This window comes from Megalopta genalis, chromosome 5 (assembly GCF_051020955.1).
Source record: "Megalopta genalis isolate 19385.01 chromosome 5, iyMegGena1_principal, whole genome shotgun sequence".
Lineage (NCBI taxonomy): Eukaryota > Metazoa > Arthropoda > Insecta > Hymenoptera > Halictidae > Megalopta > Megalopta genalis.
In genome coordinates, this window is record NC_135017.1 from 18,641,270 (window position 1) to 18,665,806 (window position 24,537).

The 24,537-nt window shown below is 42.5% G+C and overlaps 1 protein-coding gene across 4 annotated transcripts in view; it reads right to left on the bottom strand.

The window, feature by feature from the left end:
* Positions 1-23,044, bottom strand: part of LOC117220473 (fatty acyl-CoA reductase 1) — a 70,447-nt gene extending 47,403 nt beyond the window's left edge. For 2 of the 4 annotated variants that reach the window (XM_033470456.2, XM_033470453.2), the window contains exons 1-2: positions 22,876-23,044; positions 1,660-1,749 (exon numbers count right to left, since the gene is read on the bottom strand). The gene's annotated coding sequence lies outside the window, so the exon portion shown is untranslated. Of the gene's footprint in view, positions 1-1,659; positions 1,750-21,142; positions 21,318-22,875 lie in introns of those variants that run through there. The other 2 variants (XM_076522520.1, XM_033470455.2) reach the window with 1 other exon arrangement.
* Between the last annotated feature and the right edge of the window lie 1,493 nt (positions 23,045-24,537).

The following is a 24,537-nucleotide window of genomic DNA, read 5'->3' on the forward strand; positions in this document are numbered from 1 at the left end:
TATGACATTAGATATTAAATGTATATATAATAATATATTAAATTCGGATCTCGATAAAATCAAGAAATACAGTAATGTCTCTCTAATCGACGCCCAGATTGCGCACAAAAATGGACAATTTGGGAAGAGGAGATACGATTGTTCGAGCCTTGCGGTTTATTTTTATAGTTATAAATTGTCCATAATTATAAAAACGAGCCGCAAGGCTCGAACAATCGTATCTCCTCTTCCCAAATTGTCCATTTTTGTGCACCATTCTTGAGCGTCAGTAAGGGAGACATTGCTGTATCGCTTTATCAACGCCGGTTCCCTTGGAATCTTTAAACGTCGATTGCGAAATGTTCACGCTAACTATTGTTGCAATTACTGTTGTCGCCGGTTGTTATCAGTCGGATGAAATTTTCAACGAGGTATTTTTTTAAGAGACCGTTGCAATTTGTACTTCGACGAAATTATTTCACTTCGCGTTTCAACGAAATGAATATACTTCACGTTTCTGCGAGAAACGTACTAATGATAAATTAAAAATGTGCAAACGTCGTTTGTCACTGGTACGTTGTCGCAACTTTTCAGTAAAAAAAAAAAAGAAAAAAAATGGTGCTTCGACGAAAACACGTTTCCAACAGAGATGAATTAGTACTCGGTCTTCTGTGAACGTCGACGTGAAAAACAGAAAGGAATATATTTTGTTTAAATAAGAATATTGAAGTCGCCTCGACTTCTCGGTCGTCGCGTTGTAGCCGACGTCGAGACGAATTCGATCGATCTATATAAAACGATCCTTGCGTCTCGAAAACGCGTTGCTGAAACCGTCGATTTGGACCGCGTCGTTAACGTGTCGCGTGTTCCGCGTCGTAAATCGCGCTGATTCGAACTGTCTAAGAATAAGCCATTTACGTAACATAATGGCGTTATTGTCGCGTAATGTTCACTTTTTTCTTTTTTTTTTTATTTATTTTTTCTCGATTGTTTGTCGTGCAATGTGGTCGCACGTACAGGAAAAAGAACGTGAGAATCGTCGGAATCTATTTGTATAATCAGTCGTCGCGAAGAGGACATAAATTATGAAGAATCGACAGTGGCTGATTGTCATTAGCGAGTCAAGAATTTAGTTGACAACCTGTAAGATATATTGCGCGTGTCTCCGTGCGATTTAGTTTTGCATCCGGGATCTCGTCGATTTCTTTCTTTTGTACACATCCGACACAGTAATTTCTTCCTAATTCGCGGTCTGATTGCGCAGAAAAATGGACGCGTGGCTTGTAATTAAAAGATCGTGATTAGAATATTGTAATTGAACAATTTTAACGAAGAAATTGTAATCGAAATATTGCAATCGAACAATTTTATCGAAGAAATTGTAATTGATAGATCGCAATTGAACAATGTCAACGTAGAAATTATAACTGAAAGATCGCAATTGAAATATTGTGATTAAAAAATGTTAACGACGAAATGGTAATTAAAGTATTGTAATCGAAAAGTTGCAATTTGAAGAATTGCGATTAGAAAATTTCTAATAAAAAAAAAATATTACAGAAGTTTCGAAAAATCGCGGAATAAATGCTTGAGAATTGTTCCAAGGATCGTCGAGAGAGCTCAGTCGTGAAAACCGGCCCGCCGTCCGAGGGTTAAACGTGAAGAGTGCGTTACACTCACCTCGTGGATCGAGAAAGGTCATAGGTCGTCCGCCCGGAAGCTCTCCCTGTACCAAGTCATAAACGTCTTTCTCCACCGATGAATTTTTTCCTAGAAAGTAGAAAAACGATACGCGATGAGCGTCAGGACGAGCATCGTCGACTTCGACAAGATCGCCGTGTCAAAGGTCAATCTGCATGGTAGAAACTCGATACCGTCTCTCTTCGGTACCGCCGTGGAACGCGCAGGGGTTACTTCGAAGTGCTGTAACTCCGCGAGAAAAAATCGCAGCCGTGTGTACTTTTTTTCAAATTGAAGAGGAAGAATCGAAGGTCGTTCGACCGCGAACGGCATCGCGGGAAAAAATTTCCTTCGAAGCGTTTCGAGACGCGTTTCGTCGACCTCGGCGATTCTCGCCGCGGCGAACGCGGCCTCGCGTTTCAATTATTGGAACGGCGGGGGTGCGCGAAAGCAAACGTCGCGGGACGTCATCTCGAAGCAGAGATTTCCAGCTTCAATTTAAAAAAAGAATCGTCGTCCCGCGACGATTTTTCGCGAAGCTGTCGCCGATTTTTGCCCGATCGCCGGGCGAAACAACGCGACGCGACATCCGCGCGAACGAAGAGAGGACCGATCGGTTGTGTGCCGCGGAGCGGACAAATCGCACGGCTAATTGCGTTTCGCACGTGCGATTACCTAAACGCCGGGGCAGCCGGGTCGGTCGTTAGTCCTGAACGGAGCAGAGCCGTTCTCGAACGCCTTGATCTGAATTCTTCGAAATGTAGTAACACGACGAAGAAAAGGCGCGCGAATGACCGAAGGTACGCAAATGACCAAAGCCACGTATCGCCACGCGTCCGCGACAGTGTTCCGTGAACGAAGTTTTCACGCGAACTGCAATTACGGCCGGTTAGGAGGTATGTTAAGTGGTCTTTCATAACATCCTGCGATGTTAGAAGTGTCTCAACGCCGGCCAAGACGGTTTTTGAAGGCCGCGGGGCCGACGAATTCTTATTGTGATCCGCCAATGCAGCTGCTAGTACGACGATGATGCGCGACGAAATTCGTCGGAATCGGCAGCTTACAGTTATAATTACTAGACCGCGGGTCTTTGTGCGAAATAAAAATTGTCTGCGAAAAGATCCGAGATCGCGACAGACGTTTAATTTCACTTCTTAATCATTTCAACGAGTTAAATTGAATCAATTATTAAAATTGTTAAATTCTTTAAATTCGATCGACTCGTTTTTATCATAATAATGTATAAAATTCGGTAATTATTCGTTGTAAAACCTGTTCGGACGATTTTCGATTAAAAAGTAACAACCGCTAACGAAACAGCTTCGCCAAGCGTAAATCGAATATCGTTGCAGTGCACAACGGTGTTTACATTTTGTTTACACTTCTGTTGCATCTCTAAATTCCTTCGAGAAGGTCCGAGCAAAATTCGCTTTACCTTGCAATAAACGTATTTACAAGGTTCCACCTTGGCACCGTCGCCCGTGCGAATTGTCGACTAAAATTAACTTTCGGAAATTTACAAACAATCGACGTATTATGTTTTTTATCGGTTACAATGTCCGCTACGAATGAACAACGCTCGTGTTTTAAACATGCTCGCGAATCGACCGAAGGCGGGGGAGGTCCGTTACTCCCCCGCGGAGGTAAATAACGACGAAACGTTTTAATATTTCTCATAAATCGCGGCCAGGGACTCGCGAAAATATTTGCACGTTTTTTAAAAACGCGCGGATATCGTGGGACACGATGGAACGCCTACGTCAGAAACCAAACAGATCCGTTCGGGAACCGAAGATTCATCGACGGGCTCGTCGACGAAATGATTCGTCGCTGTTAGAACGGGGGGGGGGGGGGGGGCAAATTAAATTGCGGATTGCGTAATCGAAGCATCTGCGAAAACGCTGTAAATATTATAATCGTTGATATCTTCGTCGTCACGGTATTCCTGCTGATGTCGAAACGAATATCAACGATCTACTAAGCCTTGAAGCTACGCTAAAATCATTTTGCCCACGAAAAAAGAACGGGTTTCCAGCCGGCTGTGGTGTCGCAACGAATCGTTTGGGATCAAAGTTCGCCGGTGTCGCGCGAAGAACTAATCTATGGACGAAAAATTTCGCTAAAATTATTGCTCCTGCGTGAACACAACGGAGAAGTATCGTGCATTGTTTCTATTGTTCGAATAAAATATTCGTCGAAATATTCTCCGAATAAAATTGCACTCCGATAAACGTATAAATGTTATTTAAATAAAGATGCGAACACATTTTCCAATTTCCCAAAAATTCAAACTCATCGGCGGACAGCAAATTTCGCTAAAATTATTGCTCCTGCGTGAACACAACGAAGAAGTATCGACTATTGTTTCTATTGTTCGAGTAAAATATTAGTCGAAATATTCTCTGAATAAAATCGCACTACGATAAAGGTATAAATTTTATTTAAATAAAGATGCGAACACAACTTCCAATTTTCCAAAAACATTAGGTTCCATACCATTTCCCACGTCTTGCAACATTTCACCCGATGCTCTGATTTCGTCGATTATGATATTGCGACAGCCTTTTTACGATTTTCTCGCTTCAAATCTGCTCCGGATTCGAAGCAGCGAATCCTCCATCGGATTCCGAGAGTTTTTTGCAACTCTAACGTTTCCTAATTTCGATGTTTCTTTTTTTTCCGGAATTTGCTTATGGCTGCGACCATTATGGCGCGTACAACGACCTCTTTCAAGGCTGCGAGGCTGCGTAACACAGGACAGATTGTACGGGAACCTGTTCGCCGATATCCGAATACGATTAAACGTGAAATATTCGCCGAGAACACGGCTCGATCGCAGATTCCATGACTGGACGGATAGAAATAAAACAACGACTGTTTTCCCGTTCGCGCGCGTCACACGACAAATTGAATTAGCTCCGCGAGTTTTGGTGACGCGATCGAGAAACCATTAATTGCGTCAAGAAAAATAAGAGATGTATTATGCATTCGTTAAGACGGCGATGATTTAATGTTCATTTATTTCTCGACAATAATCAAAATAATCGGTCAATGGTAACCCGTTTCTCATCGAGCTTTGAAATATATCTAATTATTCATTAGAATTATCGTTTTTTTACGAACAGCTTGTCTCGATGTGTTAATCGCATTATTAACGTTAAGAAAAAACAGTTATGCGATGTACCTACATGCGTCAGCAATTGAATATATGTACATCGAATGTCCCATAATTATGTCAACGCCTGGAAAAGGATGATTCTTGAGATCATTTGAAGCTACTTTTTCCTCGGCGAAAATGCAATCCGTTGCTTCGTTTACGAGTTATAAGAGAAAAACGGTGACCAATGAGAGGCGCGAGCTCGACTGACGTCGATGCGGCCGAGTCGCAACTCTCGCTCGAAGCCGAATTCCGCTGATTGGCTCTCGGCCGCTCCGAGCCGACAGCGCTCGCCCTCCGATTGGTCCATGTTTTTCGTTAATAACTCGTAAACGAAGCAGCGGATTGCATTTTCGCTAAGGAAAAAGTTGCTTCAAATGACGTCAGGAATCACCCCTTTCCGAGTGTTAATATAATTACGGGGCACGTGCACCCTTTTCGACGCAAAATCTAAGCAGCGTGTATATGCGCGTGTGCGACTCGAACGGTGACGAAGACAAAAATAATAAATTTGCTAATGATAGGAGTTCGATTCAATAACACAGCGACCGACTTGTACGTAAACAAAGCCGGTCGTTAATCCGAAGGGAGAAAAGCGGGCTGGCCCCGTTTTTCCTATAAGTCGTAAATCGACGCGAGTATTATACGTCACGAGGATGTCGAAAATATAGTACCCGTAGTATGCGGCGTAATAATAATAATACCGAAGGAGTAGGGCAAGGGGACGCGGAGTCAATGACTCCTCGATTCATTGCCGAAACCATTTGCTCGGCAGCCTCGGTTCGGTAAGGGTGGGTCCGCTGGCCGCGCTCGCGCATTCGATGTTCCTCAAATCATTCGGTCAGCAGTTTCGAATAGGGAAGGGTGGGCCCCGCGATATCTTCGGTCCACCATACTACAATGGAATACTCGGCGTTCGGAAAATTCTATTCTTCGGGATTATATCGTTGAAATAGTTTTATTATTTTTTTTTTTTAGTCAAATTATTTTTTTAATTTGGATATTCGGTCGCTTGGATATTGGGCCGCTGGGATATTCGGACGCTGGGATATTCGATCGCTGAGATATTCGGTCGCTGGGATATTCGGTCGCTGGGATATTCGGTCGCTGGGATATTCGGTCGCTGGGATATTCGGTCGCTGGGATATTCGGTCGCTGGGATATTCGGTCGCTGGGATATTCGGTCGCTGGGATATTCGGTCGCTGGGATATTCGGTCGCTGAGATATTGGGCCGCTGGGATATTAGGCCTGTGGGACATTTCGCGCTATAGATCGCGTTATAGATCGCGCTATAGATCGCACTAGAGATCGCACTAGAGATCGCGCTAGAGATCGCACTAGAGATCGCAAATGTCGCGATTTCTGTCGCAAATGTCGCGATTTCCGTCGCAAATGCCGCGCTTGAGATCGCATGTGTCGCGAATTTCGTCGCAGATTCGTTGCCTCGGTCAAGGTTATTTTCCTTCGAGAATCCGTCGCCGCGTATATATTTCGGCGAATTTAATCGTTGGCCACGGTTACCGTATTTGGGTGGGTTTTTGGCTGACCGCTGCACAGTTTTCCTCGAAGTCCAAGGAGAAAAGAATAATCGGGTCACGTCAACAAGCGTCGCCAAGTGTGGGTACGTCGCAGTTTTTTCTCCTTTATTCGTCCTAAACTATTTTCACAATTTCACAGCGATTGAATTTAATCGAATTTCCTGCTATGGTTACAGACGTCTGGATTGTTGATCGAGGATTGCCGTGTGGATCTGGGGATCGCTGTGATCGAGAGGCAACACGCGGTCGGGCTTAGCGAAGAAGGAAGGGATGCAAGTGTGATCTTACATCCCAACAAGTAGTGAGTGAATGCATTCAATTTATTACGTAGAAAACAGTAGACAATTTGAACGAGTACAGTGACCAAAGGGTTGCCCGGCAATCCTTTGAGCGGTAATCTGTTTCCTAGCTAGGCAGGGTCTTCTCGCACGTCGCGATTTTCCTACGATTGTTCTATATTCTAATAATTTTATTCCGTCAATTTTAATCGGTCAAAAAATTAATCTCTCGCGATACGCGATTGTCGTAATACGAATGTTAGAAAAACGATGTTGGTGCATCACTCGCTGCATCGATGTATCGAATAACTTTGTTTACCGCCTAATTGAATTTAGAGGTCGTGTGCAAGAAGACGTTTCGCAATAGGTGAATCGTTATTTATTAAAGTACAGAGTAATGAAGTTTCTTATTTAAAATGAATTCTTATTATTAAATCAATTCTCATTGTTAAATAAATTCTTATTATTAAATGAACTCTTCTTATTAAATAAATTCTTATTATTAAATGAACTCTTCTTATTAAATAAATTCTTATTATTAAATGAACCATATCTCGCATCAAGAAATTACGGAATCTTTTCAACCAAGTCGAGTCATTTTTCAACAATTGGATAGAATCTTAGCCCGCGATACTAATATTGCTCTTTTTAGATAGGATTTTCAGAGATCAGAGGTTCCATGCTCGTTGCTCGAATCCTTCCGAGTGCCCAAGCGTGCTCGGTAGGGTGCGAGCAACGGCGCATGGAACGATATTTAATAACAGCGACTGACAATGGCTAGCGCATCGTGCACGACGTAATGTCCACTTGTATGGTGGTTTAGGCAGTGGATGTTGCGTCGGTTTCTTTTTTGAGATCGGAACTAGCTTTAATCGAGCATATTCCATACGGATCCGCGTCGTGCAACGTGAATCCGTATGACGAAATATGTGTGCACAGAAGAACTATACTTACTTTCCATTCTGATCGGTTGAGACGGTTTGATAAAAGCTCTCGCAAGAGCCTTGAAAAAATTCAACTCCACCGAAATGCTATTTATTCTAGAACGACTAGTGCTACCAGTCGATTAGAATCTCGTCCGAGAAACTAACTTTTCAATCATAAATTCGATGTAATCGCAATGATCGCTACCATTGTCAGTCGATTCCAGGAACTAACATGTACCTCAGAATGAAACGAATGGGTCATGTTGGGGTGTCAGAGGCGTCCCGGGACGTTCTCCGCAGGTTAGCACCTCAACGTATGCGTGAGAACCGTGGAGTGAATGTGTTGGTGCGATTGCTTTGCCATTTTTTTAAATATAGGGTTAGGCAGGATAGGTAACTTACCTTATCGGTGTGTGTGTGTGTGAAACGTTAGGTAGGGCCGGGGCCGGCTGTCGTCTTTTTACGGGTAGGCCGCGAATTCGAACGACAGTCGGCCACCGGTAGGGCTCGAAGGACTCGATTCGAAGTCGATTGTCGAACGTTGCACGACGTTCGATTAACGACTCGACATCGATCCTACGAGGATTCTCTTAGCTTCCGCGGTCGCGGACGCGAACGCGCGGGAAATTAGGGCTTTCGAAACGAAACGATACCGGCTCCATTGCACCAACAGCATTGCACCTAGCTGCGGAGCACGTGTAAGGTTCTAGGGTCATCGGGCGAATCGCCGAAGAAAAGAAGAGGCCTAAAGAGGCTGAAGAGGCCCCTCCGACAAACTGTCGAGGGGCCAGTTTATTGTCGTTACCGCTTTGTCACTGTGCTCGTTCGTAGAAATAAAATACTAGTGTAGCAGTAGAAAAGTAGTTCGAACATGGGCAGGCCTCGCCGCCCCAACGATCAGCGCAGATGGGCACGTCCGCGACTTGCAATTAGCGTTGCGAAAAATGATTGGCGCGTTGCTTTCAGTCAATTTTTGAACAGAGACGGGAATCAGCGTTGCGAATGAAACGATCGCGAGTTCCGATGTATAGCGTTGCGAGTAAAATAATCGCGATTTCATTCGATTTGTTGTGCACGGTAGCTGCAAAGAGTCGATGAATTTTCAAGATTTTTCATTCTTAAAATTCCACTTGCTTTTGCAAATCTTTTGCTTGTCTCTTGCTTCTCCAAAAAACTTTTGGATCTCTGTTCCATCGAATCAGCGTTGCGTCCACGTAATCGCGTTGCAATTAGCATACCCTTCGACTTTGCAGGCGCCCATGCTGCGGCTGCCACAAAGGGTGCAGGCCTCGCGCGCCCCAACAACAGCTCGCGGATGGGCACGTCCGCGACTTGCGAATAGCGTTGCGAATTTGATGGCGCGTTGCTTCGATTCATTTCGAACAGAAATCGTAGCGTTGCGAACATAGAAACTAAACGCGTTTGTTTCCTCGAATTATTGAAGTACAATCGCTTCGAATATAGCGTTGCGAACTATAAACGCGTGTTTTTTCAACTGTGCAATTCTATCAGACTTTTTCAAAGTCTTCAGAGTCTCGTCATTCTCTCTCTCTCTCTCTTTCTATAAAATAAAAAGTAATCTTTTTCGGATTTCTGTTCGTTGCATTAGCGTAGCGACAAGATAATCGCGTTGCCAGTAGCTTCGTTTCGACTTTTCAGGCGCCCATGCCGCAGCTGCAACAATGGACCCCCCCGAGGTCCCAGCGATCAGCTCGGTTGGGCACATCGCGACTTTTTGCGCATCCTAGCGTTGCGAAAGCACAAATAATAATCGCGCGGCTTTCGTCTCTTCGAAGATCGACTTCGAAGTTAGCTTTTGCGGGAAGAATCGTCGCGTTGCCAAAAGTAGCTTCGTTCGTCTTTCAGGGCCCAAGCCGCAGCTGCAACCCTCCGCAGTGCGGCATTCGCGATGTTTCTTTTTTCATAGTGTTGCGCGACGACGATGTAAAGAGACGGTTTTGCGTTAGCGTAGCGATTTCACAACGCGGGTTTTGCGTAAAGAGAGATAGCCGGAGGTACCGGGCCTCGCAGCATAAGACCGCGAAACACCATCTCTGTGCAAAAAACACAGCGTTACTAGACCTCGGTCTATATCCGGGGCGGCCGGCACGTAGAATGTTCATTCCGCGTGCCGGAACCACCGTCCCGGACGAAGGGGCGCATCCGTCCTGGACGTCACGACGTCCAGGCGGGTGGGTGGTGCGTAGCGTAGGAATCCGGGGTGGATTCCAAGGGTCTGGGGACAGACCCTGTCGCTAGGCTATCTCGAAATAATAGCGTCGCGAGGTTACCCCTTTCGCGCGATCCCTTATCGTTGACCCCTTATTGTTACTAAGGGGTCGCGCATCCCTCCGCGCGATTGTCTTAGCGTAGCGAAAATGAACGACGCGTTGCATTAAGCGTTTTGCGAAATAAATATGCCGCACTGCGAGCAGCCGTTCCAAGGATCGCAGCATCGTCGCGCGCGATCGGCGTCGATTACCCCTTTAGCGTCGCGTGGAAACGGACGAAAGTGCACGGGAGTTTTCGAATCGAGAATTAACATCGAGATGAACGATGCACTCTGCTCGCGTTGCTGTTTTTATCCCTCCCTTCGACTTCGATCTCCTCTTTGCATACAAAATACAGGGTGTCCCGTAATTATGTCAACATCCGGAAAGGGGTGATCTCTGAGGTGATTCGAAGCAACCTCTTTCCTTTGCGAAAATTCGCGGCTTCGTTTAAACGAAGCGATTGCAGTTTCGCTAAGGAAACAGTTGCTTGAAATGACCTCGGGAACCGCTCTCATTTCTTGTACTATAATTTTGGGACGCTCTGCGTAATCGTAATTCTCCTGTTCGCGGAGTCGATATTCATAGGATGCGCTGGAAGATCGGTACCGCAGGGTGCTGGAACATTTTATTCCTTTCTTTTTTGGGGAGGGAGGTGCGAACACGTGGTGCATATGCCCACCGGACCATTGCGTAGAGTAGAAAACTCGTTGTTGCGTTCCGAGATGAAGAAATGATAGATAGCAGTTGACGCAACATCGCGATACGCGCCGCTACGTCCATTTCGCGGCGTGTTTTAACACGAAATCTCGTTTGCCGTTCCAGCAATGGAACCGTCAGCGTATCCTCGATCGTACGAAGGTACCGACATAAAAAAAGAAGACGCATTAAGTTGTGTCAGCTGTGTCGGTACGCGCGACGATACCGCGACAACCGTTGCATCAGCATCTGATGCAGCGGGTGCCGCGGTTATTTGAGCGCCTTGCGATTCGAGGTGTAAATCGTTCTGTAGCTATTTTTTTGGACGTAGCGACGCGTATCTTTTGCCAATCGATGGCGCGTGAGCGTTAAATGCTGGGAACGTGACAACGCGTTTCACCGGCATGCAATTTTGTTTTTTTTTTTTTCAAACAACGCAGTGGTTCGATCGCGTTAGTGGTAATTGTTTTCGACGATTTTATGCAACGTATTTCGTATCTCGTCGTCTTCGGAAGAAACGACGAGATATCGATCTACGAGTAGATCGATGGAGGGAATGGGGTGTTCGTTGCGACTTGTAACATCGATTTTCCAGTGTCCGCATTTTCCGACGATAGAATGTAATTGTAATTCTGCTGCTCGGCGTCGCGTTGAAATTGTTCGATGAAATTGTTCGATGATATGGAATTACGATTATAAAAGTATGCGGAGAGGATGATCCCACATTGTAAATTCAGCGGTTCGTCGCGTTTTTGTTTAGAGTCACGAGATTTTTTCATTTAAAGTCACGGTTTTTTCTCATTTAGAGTCACGGTTTCCATTTACATTGAATAATTTTCCTTCGGCTTCTAAACGGAAATGGGCAGTTTGGTAAAAAGAGATGCGATTATTCGGCTCGTTTTTATAATTGTCGATTCGTCAACAATCCTAAAAACGAGGTACAATCGTATCTCCTTTTTCCCAAATTTGTTTAAAAGCTGAACGAGAATTAGGAAAAATTTGCTGTAGCGTCGATAAAAATGAGAGTGCGCCGGGAATTTTTCCATTATCAATGAAATAAATTAGCGTCGCGACAAAAAAATATGCACTGCTCTCGCGTTTGCTTTTGTACAGTAATGTGTGTATGTGTGTGTGTCTGTATTTTTAACACGTTGAGCGCCATGTCGGGTCACATACGGTGGGTGACACTAATTGTTGACCAATTTTGAAAATTCATTTTCCAATGTCATTCATTCTGATGAACGTTAACTTTCTAGTTTTCGTTTAATTAATTAAATTACTTTGCTTTGTGACTTTGAGGAAATTTTAGTGGTTGATTGATGGCACTGAACGTGTTAAAAATAGCGTTGCCCAAGCGCACAAGGTCCACTCGTGCGTTTGTTTGGAATACGTATTGAGTGAACCACCGTTTATCGAATGTGACTGCTCTTTTTATTCTTTTTCTTTCAGGTGTCAATGCAAGGTTAACACACACTTGTCTACGTGTCATTGGTTGAGCCTTGCTCACTTACACGCCCAAGCGGATTGAAAATCAGTGTGAGAATTGAAAGAATCCATTTCTGGATGAATATTGAATATTTTTCGGAAGTAACAACGACAAGATTTGTTGACAATGGGTACGTACGTAACCGATGAGATACACGACACCATTTGTACAAGGAAATTTTAAGAAAGGTATTTATACCGATCCCGAGAATTTATATTTTTATTTGTACTCATCTTTTTAGGTACGACACTAATCTTTTTAGGTACGATACGGGTCTTTTTAGATTTTCGCCGAGGGATATCGCCGAGGGATATCGCCGAGGGGTTATTTATTAAGACATTACTTATTAAGTCATTAATTATTAAGTCATTAATTATTAACCCTTTGTACTCGCGCGCGCGCGCGACTGGCAACTCCCAGGCACCATTAAAAACTATTTTGAAACGTCACGTCAAAACTATTTTAAATTTTGCATTAATTTGGCTTCGAGTGCAAAGGGTTAACGCTAGATTTACGGAGCACAAGATAAACAGCTGTTTTATTATTATAAATTGAATAAATAACTCGTAAATGTATGTTTACAGTATGAATTAATCGTGAATTAAAAAATTAGTGACCAGTCATATTAACGGGTTCCGTAAATCTAGTGTTAAATCATTATTTACTAAGTCATTAGTTATTAAGTCATTAGTTATTAAGTCATTATTCATTAAGTCATTATCCATTAAATCATTACTCATTAAGTCATTATTCATTAAATCATTAGTTAGTAAGTAAAACTTGTAAGAAAGGGAGCCATAACGAATTCTGGTTTCGTTCTGGCTCCGCTTCGAGTCTCTAGTCACAGCAACCTCCACGTGGTGAGACTCGGGCAATCGATGTAATTTTCGTTTTCCAATCATTTAAGAATCGAAAGAAGCCTCTGATCGTTCTATAAAAGATTCGAAATCGATAATTACATCGAGCTAATAGCTGTGAAGTAGATTTTTCAAGTACATACGTCTTTTCCACTATTTTTTTGTGAAATTTGATTCATGGACGATAACGTATGTTACATACATATGTATATATGATAAATATAATTATATATATATATTATTTATTAAATAAAACAATATAAATTAGTCTCGTTACGAGAACTCGGTAGTCCAAATGTTAATTCTTTCCCCTTTTTAAAGATACGTCGGTATTGCACTATCCAGATAATACTATTTCGTGTGAAATCAATAATAAAATACCCTCCAAATCACCGTTCTTTTCTTTTCCTTTTTAGAACTATCACTATTAAATGAGAACAACGATATCAGTATAATGAAATTTAATCGGTATAATCGCCGATGATCTCGTCGTTCTCCCCCGCACCCCGTTGCTTCGTGTCGAAAGAAAGCCGACGATTTTATTTTTTTTGTCCGCCGAGAGAGTAACAAAGGCCCACCCTAAGTATGCATGTGTGTGAGTACAGATATAGAGTTGGTGGTCGCTTTCACAGGTGGTTCATTGATCAGCGAGAAGCGTCGCCCAAGCAGGTCAACCGTGTATTGGTTTATTAGAGCGAGATCAAAAATAGGGGCGGATTTCCGAGAGCACGGAAGACAACGAACGGGGCGAGGGGGGGTGGGGGGTGGATCGCCTCGATCAGCGTGTGTTCCAAACGAATTTTCCGCGAAATAGAGACGCAGGTTCACTTAATATTTCCGTATTTGCGAAATCAACCAACTGAAATCGAACAAAAATGTGTACCGAGAGTGTTCACTGCAAATTAAAAAACAATTAAATGAATTACAAATAATGATCGTTCGCAGAGTGAAATCTATAAAATAAAAGAAAACGTTCGCAGACGAATCGAAAATAACGATTGAAACTTCCGATTGACGAAAATTAAGACGAGGACAGAGAGGGTGATTGCTTCAATTACCAATTGCGAACGACCTAGTCGCAATTAGGCACCTGCGACGAGACGGCGAACAATCGTCGAACAGTTCGCGAGCTATTCGCGAACTTCGTTCAACTCGTTATACATATATAGCGATCGCCCACTATCGCGTGACACATTATTCGACATGATTGGTCGTCGTACTGATGTCGAAATGATCGAATTGTCGAAACGAATTATCGAAATGAAACCTTCGAAGATGAATTAGCAAATGAAAAAAGCAATTGTTATTCGACTAATAAAACATTCGACCGAGAAAGTATTCGTTCGAACGATCGTCCGTCTTTACGCCGACGCGAGTACTATAAATAAATCCTGTCGGACGGGGGTGCCAAAATCCGTGGAATAAATGGTCTTTATGGTTTCGTTGGCGAAAAAGAACCCGAGGAAAAATGGCCAACAAAAAGGCTATCCTATAATCCTGCGACTAAACCCACCGACACTTTTGCGTCCGAAATATACTGCGTTCTCAAAATAGTCGAAGGACAGACAAAAGAGGGTGGTAATGAACGTGGGTCGACCGCGGCACGGATGCAAAAATTCCAGAAAATCGTCGAAACAAAACGGTCACGTGGCTCGGGCTTTTGCACGCGGTCCAATGGAATCCTGTTTTCCGATGATGTAGATGATAACGTGACTGTTTAAGTGCGACTACCGTCGTGAAATCACCATATACGATTCGACCCCAAAGGCCATGCGCGAGACGGAAGCATATATATCATAGTCATCTTGGCAAAAAAAAAAAAAAACAAGAACACAATTCAAGTAAATCCAGTTTTTTATATCACGTTACATCCTAAAAAAATATGTTTAGCGTCTCTAGTTCACAGTTTCCTAGACACATTAATCAGAATGCTTGACTTCGTGAGACGATTAGTCCGGAAAAAAAGGAGAGACAATAATATATGTATTTTCGTCGAGAAGGTTCATCGTTCGAGTGTGTGTACCTTGCGGACACACGTGTCAGAGGTCCAAGATCATCGTTTGACATCGCGTGCGTGCGTGCGTGCGTGCGTGTGTGTATGTGTGTGTGTTTGCACGTCTTCTTCCAACGCGCAAACAAGTCGGCATTTTGTCTCGCCGTGGCACACGTGCGCCTCGAGAACAAAAGTCGTGAAAAACGTCGATCATTCGACACAACACGTTTGCGGTGAGATCATTCGCATTGTCGGTAGACCACGGATGGTTCGTGGAAAGTAAAAAGTACAAGTAAAGGTAACTATGGAAACACGTATCTCGCATATACACATGTACGAAAGAAGTGCAGCAGAGAAAAATGTTCGATAAATATTGGCCAACTTCGATTGACGATAACTTCGCGAGAAAAAATCGCAGCCGAGTTTCTTTTTTTTTAAATTGAAGGAAAACGATCGAAGTTCGTTCGACTGTAAACGGCGTCTCGGGAAAAAATTTTGTCAGAGTCCGCGCGTTTCGTCAAACTTGGCGGTTTTCTGTACGACAAACAAAGCCTCGCAATTGAAGGGTTGCAAGGGCGAGGGTGTAATGATTAACATTATCGAATAAATTAAAAATCGAGATACAGCATCTTAAAATAGAAATTTCGAGCTTTAATTTAAAAAAAGAGTCATCATCCTACGATGATTTTTCGCGGATTTGTCGTCGGTCGAATTTGGCCAATATTTATCGAACGTTTTTCTATGGTATAATTTCGTTGAGCAGTATCTATTTCGATTAATTATAGCCGAACAGTTCGTTCTATTTAACTGCGAGGACTGACGCGCGCAGAATTTTCCCCGCGCAATTGCAATTGTAAATCGCGAAAAATGAATCGTAAATTATAAACGTAAATTACAATGGTCAGTCATAATCGTCGCGCACCACTTCCGTCGAGTTTGCATTCCGATAAATTCCAATGAATTCCGATTAATTATAATTAATTACAATTAATTTCAATCAATTTCAATTAATTAGGATTAATTTCGATTATCTCGTATACAACGTTTCGAAATCCAAGGTCGAAGGTCCCGTAACTCACATTTTTGACATCGCGACTAATATCCCACGGCAATTAATTAATATAATTAATACGCGGGAGATACGGCGCGTCAAAACAAAACGCGTCTGGATCTAAGAATCGTAAATCTTGAGCTACGTAATATCTGCTCGACTTCTTCGAACAGAACGGTCACGGATCGATCTCGAAGAAAATCCGTCCTCTCTGCGATAGCGGCGTGTCGCGAGCGACGAAGATAAATTCAGAGCAACTTAGAAGTTGGAATTAAAATTTAATGACTCATTATTCATATTTCTTTGATGTCGCTGCCAGAGATTATCGCCTGTTCTGCTTAATCGCTTGGTTTTTTTAAATCGCGACGATAACTGACGAGATAAAGAAGGCTCTCGAACCGATGATTTGTTGACAGGACAATTGCAGAAGTCGTGAAACGATCATGGTATCAACAATTTCTTGTTAACGGAAAATAATCAGTCTCGAATAGGAATAATAATTTCTTGTTAACACGTTCCGTGTCACGTGTACCATCCATGGTACACGCTTGCATGTTTATTTAGTGAACCGAACAAATTGTTCACAAGAAATTTAGAACCGAAGAATCAATTTCCACCGCAAGAATGGGCGTTGATAAGTTTTTGTTACGTTGTTATGTGTACGAGAATTAATAATTGCGCGTAATACATCAAGTTTTAGGAAAATATCAAAGTGTGAAGATTCGAGTAAAAAAAGCTCGGCACGGAACGTGTTAACAGAAAATAATCAGTCTCGAATAGGAATAATAAATAGTTCACAGAAATAAAAGCGCAAGAGCGATATTAAATATGATATTATAATATATAAAATAATAATAATAATAATAATAATAATATATGTAATAATATATTATAATTATTATAATATAATTATTATAATATAATTATTATAATATATTATAATTTTGTTTAATTTCATTTTTTTCAATCTCTCTGTGAAATCCTAAAAATCCTGGTTATATACATGTTATAAAAATCTTGCGTCGGTTTTGCAAATGTTGAATGGTTTTCTAATTGAAGAAAGTGAAATTTTTTAAAAAGGTATTAATACCTTTCCAGCGCGCGCGCGCGCATCATGTGTTAAGAGAGCCATAATTAGAAAGAGTTTCCTGTCGATTATAGTTTGCGGTTTGGTTGATTAAACTGATTGCTCGCGAATTCAGAGCGAAACACGTGCTACAGCAAAACACGACGCCAATCTTGTGCGGTTAGCAAATTTCATTTGATGTGAAAATATCGTCGCCGACTGCGTAAATTGCTGTAGTTCGTGATTCAGCTTACTATACATAGTGACAATTGGATCGACCGTGTGCCGTCGCGTAATACAGTGCGTTCAAAAAGTTATTCGGACACTTTTCAAAACGGTGGAACTTTCTCGGTACTGGACCAGATGACTTGAATCATTTTGAGATGTTCGTAGTTGTTGCAGATATTATTATTATTGTTACTATAACAATAACATCTATTATTATCATAACAATAACGCCTATTAAGTTTCTAAATATCATCTGTCTTTCATAAAGCAAAATTAACAAAAAAAAATGTATTCATTTAATCGTCATCATATGAATTATTAATTTACCTATTAATGCTTTAAACCAGATGTGTGTGGTTCATTTAGCCAACACAGGATTTGTTGCACGTGCACGGCGAAATGTGAACAAAGTATTTCCATCATTGTACAGTAAAAACTTAGTCGTCCAGCTTGAAAGAAGTTGCACCGTTTTGAAAAACGTGTCCCACTCGACGAATACTTTTTTTACCCACTGTACGCATTGGTACCAATGCATTAACCGTTTACATCCTGAAGATACTTCAAGCTACATGCCACTTTCATTGAAGTGCTACCGCGATCAAACACATTTGGATCTTCCGTTCCATTTCGCTTAATTTAATTGAATCACTACGTACATGTACCAGCTTGTTAGTGTCTCTTTGTAAAGAATATTCAGCCTCGATCTATGCGGTTAATACGTCAACGATGTTGCAGTATCGACATCGGTATACGTGAACTTTGCAGTTGACATAGGCTTCTCTTGAAAACCCCTTTTTGCAATTCATTTATTTGTTCAATGAAACCAATGCCCGTTCATTTCTGCCAACAAGAACAGAGATGTCATCTATTTATTATAAAAAAGAAAAAAGAAGAAAACCCGCATCGAAATCTTGATGCTTCGCGTTTCTCGCGTAACAGTGAAAAAGAATGTTCGAGCCCCGTGTCCTAGTCCAGTTTCTCGATTATGAAAGTTACCGACGAAATTTCATTGAAAAAAATTCTATAACACCTTCCATTTAATAATATTCTTTCTTTAAGTATACAAGTAAAACGATGGTAAGGCCACGGTGACCAGGGGGTGGCACAGTAATCGACACGGTTACCCTAACTTGGAAACCGTTCATCGGAGACGCAGCGCGCGTTTGAGTGGCTCACTTTAATATTTGCTCGCGCGACTTCTACGAACGATCGACGAGCTAAATTCCTAATTAATATACGAGCGTGTCGTGACTATGTTAGCCAACGACGTAGGAGTTCGCAAAGTTATTCGCAAGGACGAACATAATCGCTGGGAAGAGAGACTATTCAAGAAGCTTGCTGCGAGCTTCATTTTTTGTTTTTCCTCGTCTCGTGAAGAAAACATGGAGAACACAAATAACACAAATGTTCCGCGAAATACGCAATTGTGTTGTTTTACTGCCGATGGTAACGCGATCCTTAAACATCCGTCCTAAGATTAATGTCCATATTTGTTTTTCGTCAGGGCTCCCGGGAATGTCTTGGAATAACCGACGGTCATCGAAAATGCACGGCCGGCGTTCGCAACACCCGTTAATTATTCCCGCAGAAACGTGCATCGCGCAGAAGATTCCGGCCGATCGGCTAATATATTTGGGATTATGGTAAATAAATTAGTGCACGGACAGCCGATTCTCGGGCTGATTTATCCGCCGTCGTTTATCAGGGTTTACGATGAGTGCAGCCTGTGTTCTATCATGCCACCGACCGATCAAGGTGAACGCCTCTTACGATGAAATAGTGCTCGGCGAGATACGTTGCCGAAGATCGAAGCATATTTTCGTTGCACGGGAGCAGATAAACGCACACGAGGTATACGACTGATCGTGATTTATATGTATAGCAATTTATGCTTCGTTAACGCTGAACTGTTCCCCCGGCCGTCCCGAACATCCTAATCTAACTCGGATTTTTCGAATCTATTCCGATAAGAATGAATTTTGCAAACTAGTAAAAAATTAATAAACGATAGTAATTATAGAATTAATTTCTTAGACGTAGATACACGCAAAAGAGCGCGCCCAACCCTATCGAGTATCACGTTGGACGATATTTGAACTCGATTGCATCCTAAACATCGCGATAAAACTCAGTTTATTCGAATCTAATACAATAAAAATGAATTTTGCAAACTAGTAAAAAATTAATACACGATAGTAATTATAGAATTAATTTCTTAGACGTAGATACACGCAAAAGAGCGCGTCCAACCCTATCGAGTATCACGTTGGACGATATTTGAACTCGATTGCATCCTAAACACCGCGATAAAATTCAGTTTATTCGAATCTAATACAATAAAAATGAATTTTGCAAACTGATAAAAAAATCAGTGTTTAATTCTGCTCGGACTTTGCTCGCATAAGCGCGGCAAATGCTCGCGGTCCAGTTCCGCGGATAGTTCGCGCGTCGGTGAACGCGTTAATTCGGATAATGGAGGCTCCGCGGCACACTAATATGAAAAGATAATGGCAGCAGCAGCGCGGCCGATTGTTCCATCGCGTGTCTTTGGAATGCTTTCAGCGTCGGTGAAACGAAGGAGGAGGGAATTCAAAGGTTTCGCGTAAGTCGAACGGGGACCCCGTTGTCGCGAGGGCAACCCTTTTACGCGGAACGGACGAACGCGGAAGCAAGGAACCCGCGTCTCGTATTGATCACGTAGCCACGGATTTACCGACTCCGGATAAAGCTTCCGGGCGAAGAATCAAATTGAGTCTTAGCCGCCCGCGCTCCGGCGAGCGTTTTCGGTATCATTAAATCGGAAAAGAAGAACAAAAAACTCGCCGCTCGAGAGAGAGCCCCAGAAATCGTCCGACCAATTAAACCAATTTTTCTCTTTTGTCGGAGAATTTTTTTCGCCGCTGCGGCACGGCATCGAAAAATAATTTCTCGTAGGATCGTCAGATGAATAGTTTTATACGCGCGACGAAATACTTGGGGGGGCGGGGTGGTGCGACCGAATAACTAATTAGGCCAATGGCCGGGATGATGATGTCGTTCGGCTGAAATTGCGATGAAACTCGAAACGATTTTCGTCGAAATCTTGTTCTTTCAATAAATCGACATTCTCTGTGTTCCACGATACGGAAGCCATAATGGGAATGTGCGATTGCAATGCTGCAGAAACGTCAACGTTGTGGTTCGTTGTAAATTATAAAGTTTACACGTTACAAGTTTTTTTAGTGGACACTTACGTAACGGTTCAGCGAACCCGTTCATCGATAGACTTTTGTATTGTTTTCTAGAAGTACAGTTTCTTGTGCGAATTGATTTGCTCCAGCAATTATATGATGATGATTATTATTATTATTATTATATTTACTATATGATGATTCAACCAGATAGACAATGAACGGTGTAATTTACAATACGACGTTGCGACAGTTTGCTGCGCAAGTGCCTGGTTTGCCTCGACGAATAGTTTGCAACGCCACGACGAATATGTTGTTGTTAAAAATGAATCGGCTTTGAGGATGCTTAAACTCTTATTTGTTCAAATTATGTTTATCTACTTTCGATCGAGTTAGCTATGCGAAAGAACAATATATATATTATTATATAATATAATAAATATATTATTATAATATATATGTACACTAAAAGCTTACGTTTCCGACAAATTTGACCGGGAAATTGTTACAAATGAAACTGATTTACCCGACGGAACACCCGAAGAATCCGACATTTTCGACAACAGTTATCCAGCTACGTGTTTAAAGAGAACCGTCGACGTACACACGTATTCTGGCGGTGGCTATCTATTCCGCATACCCTGGAACGGAGATTATCAAATAGTGAAATGACGTAACCTCCTGAAACGGGCCTAAACAATTTCTGTCTCTATCGCCTACACGCGAAAGACGCGGAGAAACGGGAGGATAAAACGAAACTTACCGCGGAAATTCTGTTCGTATGAATCCATTAGTATCGGGTTCGACCTTCCTCGATCGAGGACAACCACCGCAAGAATTCTTCCTTTCCGTTATCATAGTTACCATATTTATTCACTATTCAAACACTAGTATAAGATTTATCGCGTTGCGACGAAACCATTCGACGCCGGCTCGAACACGGAAGAATAATAGACAGATAATAATGCGTCAACCAGTTTTGGACCCACACTCAGAGCCATCTAACCACCCCGTCCGCGTATCACATTAACGACGTTTCCACCGCTATTCGCACGGAAACTTTCTAACCGTTCTAAAAAAGAAAAGGACCGGATTCCAGCTGCGGATTCTGCGCCACGCGGAAAAAGAAACGAACGGAATTAAATATCTGATAACGATTCGCAGCGAAGTCGAACAACACCGATCCGTAATATTAGATCGTCCAAGAAGTTTTCCTTTCGTAACACGGACGTTTGATGCTGTGTTGTACTAAGCGAATATACATACACAGATGACACAATGATCTTGTCGTTAATATTTGGTTTCATCGAGAGTTCGATGAATTTGGTCACACGCGTATTTGTTCCGCTTGGAATCGAAGCGAATTTCGTCGGACAACCTTTAAATCGACGCCGGTTTAAACCCGAACAATGCCGAGAAGTAGACAGGCGTGAACCGCGCGGATACGTCAACCGAGATCGCATTCGAATTCGCGAAACGTCTCAGGTGGAGGCAGCGATTCACTGTATTACCGACGTTGTCTCTCGGCGGAACGGTGAATTTTTGACATGGAGTAATTGCGTGCGAATTTCGAGAAGCATTACGATTCGGGACGGATTGATTCGTACGAATAGACTAGCCTGGAGAGACGCCTACGCGAACGGAGAATTAAAGCGTCGTCTCTCGCACGATCGCGCGCGTACGTGTCCACAAAAAGGAGCATATCTGGAGAAATATCAAGGAGATTCTCGAGTCACGACTATTTTACACGATGAACCGGCATGCAGGTCGTGTGTGTTGCGCACGCCAGGAAGCGCGCGCGCGCACACGGCGACCACGAAGGTTCACGTAGCGACGCACACGTATACACACGTACCCGTGGAACACTCACGCACTCGGTGGGTCGAGACAATGCGTCAAAGGAGGCGGTAATCATCGGTTTTGATGTAGAATCAGAGGGGTAGAAGTATCACCGGTGACAAGGCGAAAACAGGCGTCGCGAATGGGAGCCGGAACCCAATTAGAACGGTTCGGGAATGGATCCGTCGGGGACACGAATGCAGGGGGATCGCTTCGAACGGATTCACGGCGATATCTTTCGCAGGCACGGCGGGAAAATAGTTCAGCCAAAATCGCGTATGATCGGAGAATTATGCGAACGGTCGGTCGACAGTGGTTTCTGTTATGAAATCGAAAAGCAACAGATATACACGACATAATAACCCAGGCGACGAAGTCAGCCGTGCCACTCGACCGTTCGATTTTTCCGTCTGCCAACCTCAATATCCCCACTATGAATTTCTGCGACACGACCGCTACCCTCCTCGTCGAGAAACGGATTATTCGACGGACGTGTCGGCGGCGCGATCGAATGTTCGCGTAAACGTGAAACAGAAGGGCACAGGGACCCAGTTCCACGCACACCCACGACACATCGTGAACGCACGATAGCAGTAGGCGCGGCTTTTCACCCCGTACCGAGAGAAAACGGTTTCGTGTCACTGATTTCCCACGTACCTAGGTTATCCGAGCGTGTCCACCTCGTCGATGATCCTCCTGCTGTCAGCGTATGAAATTCACGCTGCCGATTTAACACATAATCGCGAACTTCTCGCGTTCTCGGCACTTTTCAGCTCGTGCTTGTCGCACGCCAACCGAGTCCGCCATCTTGGGGCAACCGCCAAATCCCCCCAGGCAAGACAATTCCTACCCATGAAAAGTCACTAGCGATCGTTCGTCCTTCTCTCTCGCCTTGGATCGCTTCTCTGCGCTTTCAACCCTGCCACCGATGGAGTCGTGCACGTTTCACTTTATTCTACTCGTTTCCGCGATACAAAAGACACCATCGTCGGAATTGTTTTCTCAACCGGCAACGTTATCGTTGTCGCGATAGTAATCTTCATGTTCGTACACCTGTCGCGAACGCGTAGTTCGAAACTTGATTCCAAAGAAGATCGCGAGTTCGTTTTATTATACTACTTGAGAGCCATTGGTGAATAGAGTCCCAAAATTAATCTGAGGAGTAATGTCGTTGGTAATGAAACATTTGAGTACAATAATGCATATATGTTTTTGAATATCCATAGAGAATTTTTTTTTAATTAATCGTTCAATTCGTAGTCGTAATATTAAGGTTAATCGTTCTATTTCGATTTTAACATTTGTGTATATACACCTTTACACACAGTCAATGGAACAATAAATATCAATACATATTACTGGAAAGTGATGCGATCAACTTTCATAGTTGTCTCGATCGTGTTCGTAATTAAGTTTTATGTCATTGTGTGTCGTGTGTCTCTTGTAATCGGTGTGATACGACAATTTTCAAATACTTAATTTTTGTACAAAAATCATATTATTGACGTACGCTTTAACTGATTTACTTGTCGTTTATTGTTGTATTATTAGAGATTGAAATGGAAATCGTTTGCAATTTAAATTACCACCTACACATAGTAGTTGAAACGTACGGGAAAGTATATACTAAAGGAATTTGAATAAATTGAAATTTTAAGCACGTTGCTGTCCACAGGGTAGAAGAAATTTGTCGAAATTGAAGTTACAACAATGAATAAAAAAGTGTATACGTAACTTCGAGTAGAGGAAACATGGAAACGTATCTTGCGGAACCGACATGCTAGGGAGTTGCGCGGGACATCAATCTGTAAGGGGCTGGATCAAATGGGTAGTCACGTGACTTTAACGATTCTACATGTCGGTATTCGGCCGTACAGATTTCGCTAGAGAAATGGTATTACCCAGAGATGTGTAGCTGTTTGTTAAATACGAGATGAAGCCACCGGCGTTTTCTATTAGGAATGAAAAAGAAATATTTACATAATATTTACATAAATATTTAGAAAATAATCATTCTTAACCTTAGGTAATTAAATGTTCAAATATTCATCAATATTTTTGATAAATAATTGTTTAAATATAATTTTACAAACTATCTTTTATTTTCTAAATGTGAATTTTATAATTATATTATATTTATTATTATATTTTTATAATTATTTACAGAAATTTATAATTGTTTACAGTTTACTCTCTGCGCACCTCCGGGCCGTAGCTTGATCCATTAGCGAGGTTCGGTATAGAAATTTTCTTTTCTCTGATTAACTGACGATTCACTGCTAAGACAGGATCCACTGCAGATTGGAAGCGCAGTAAAAT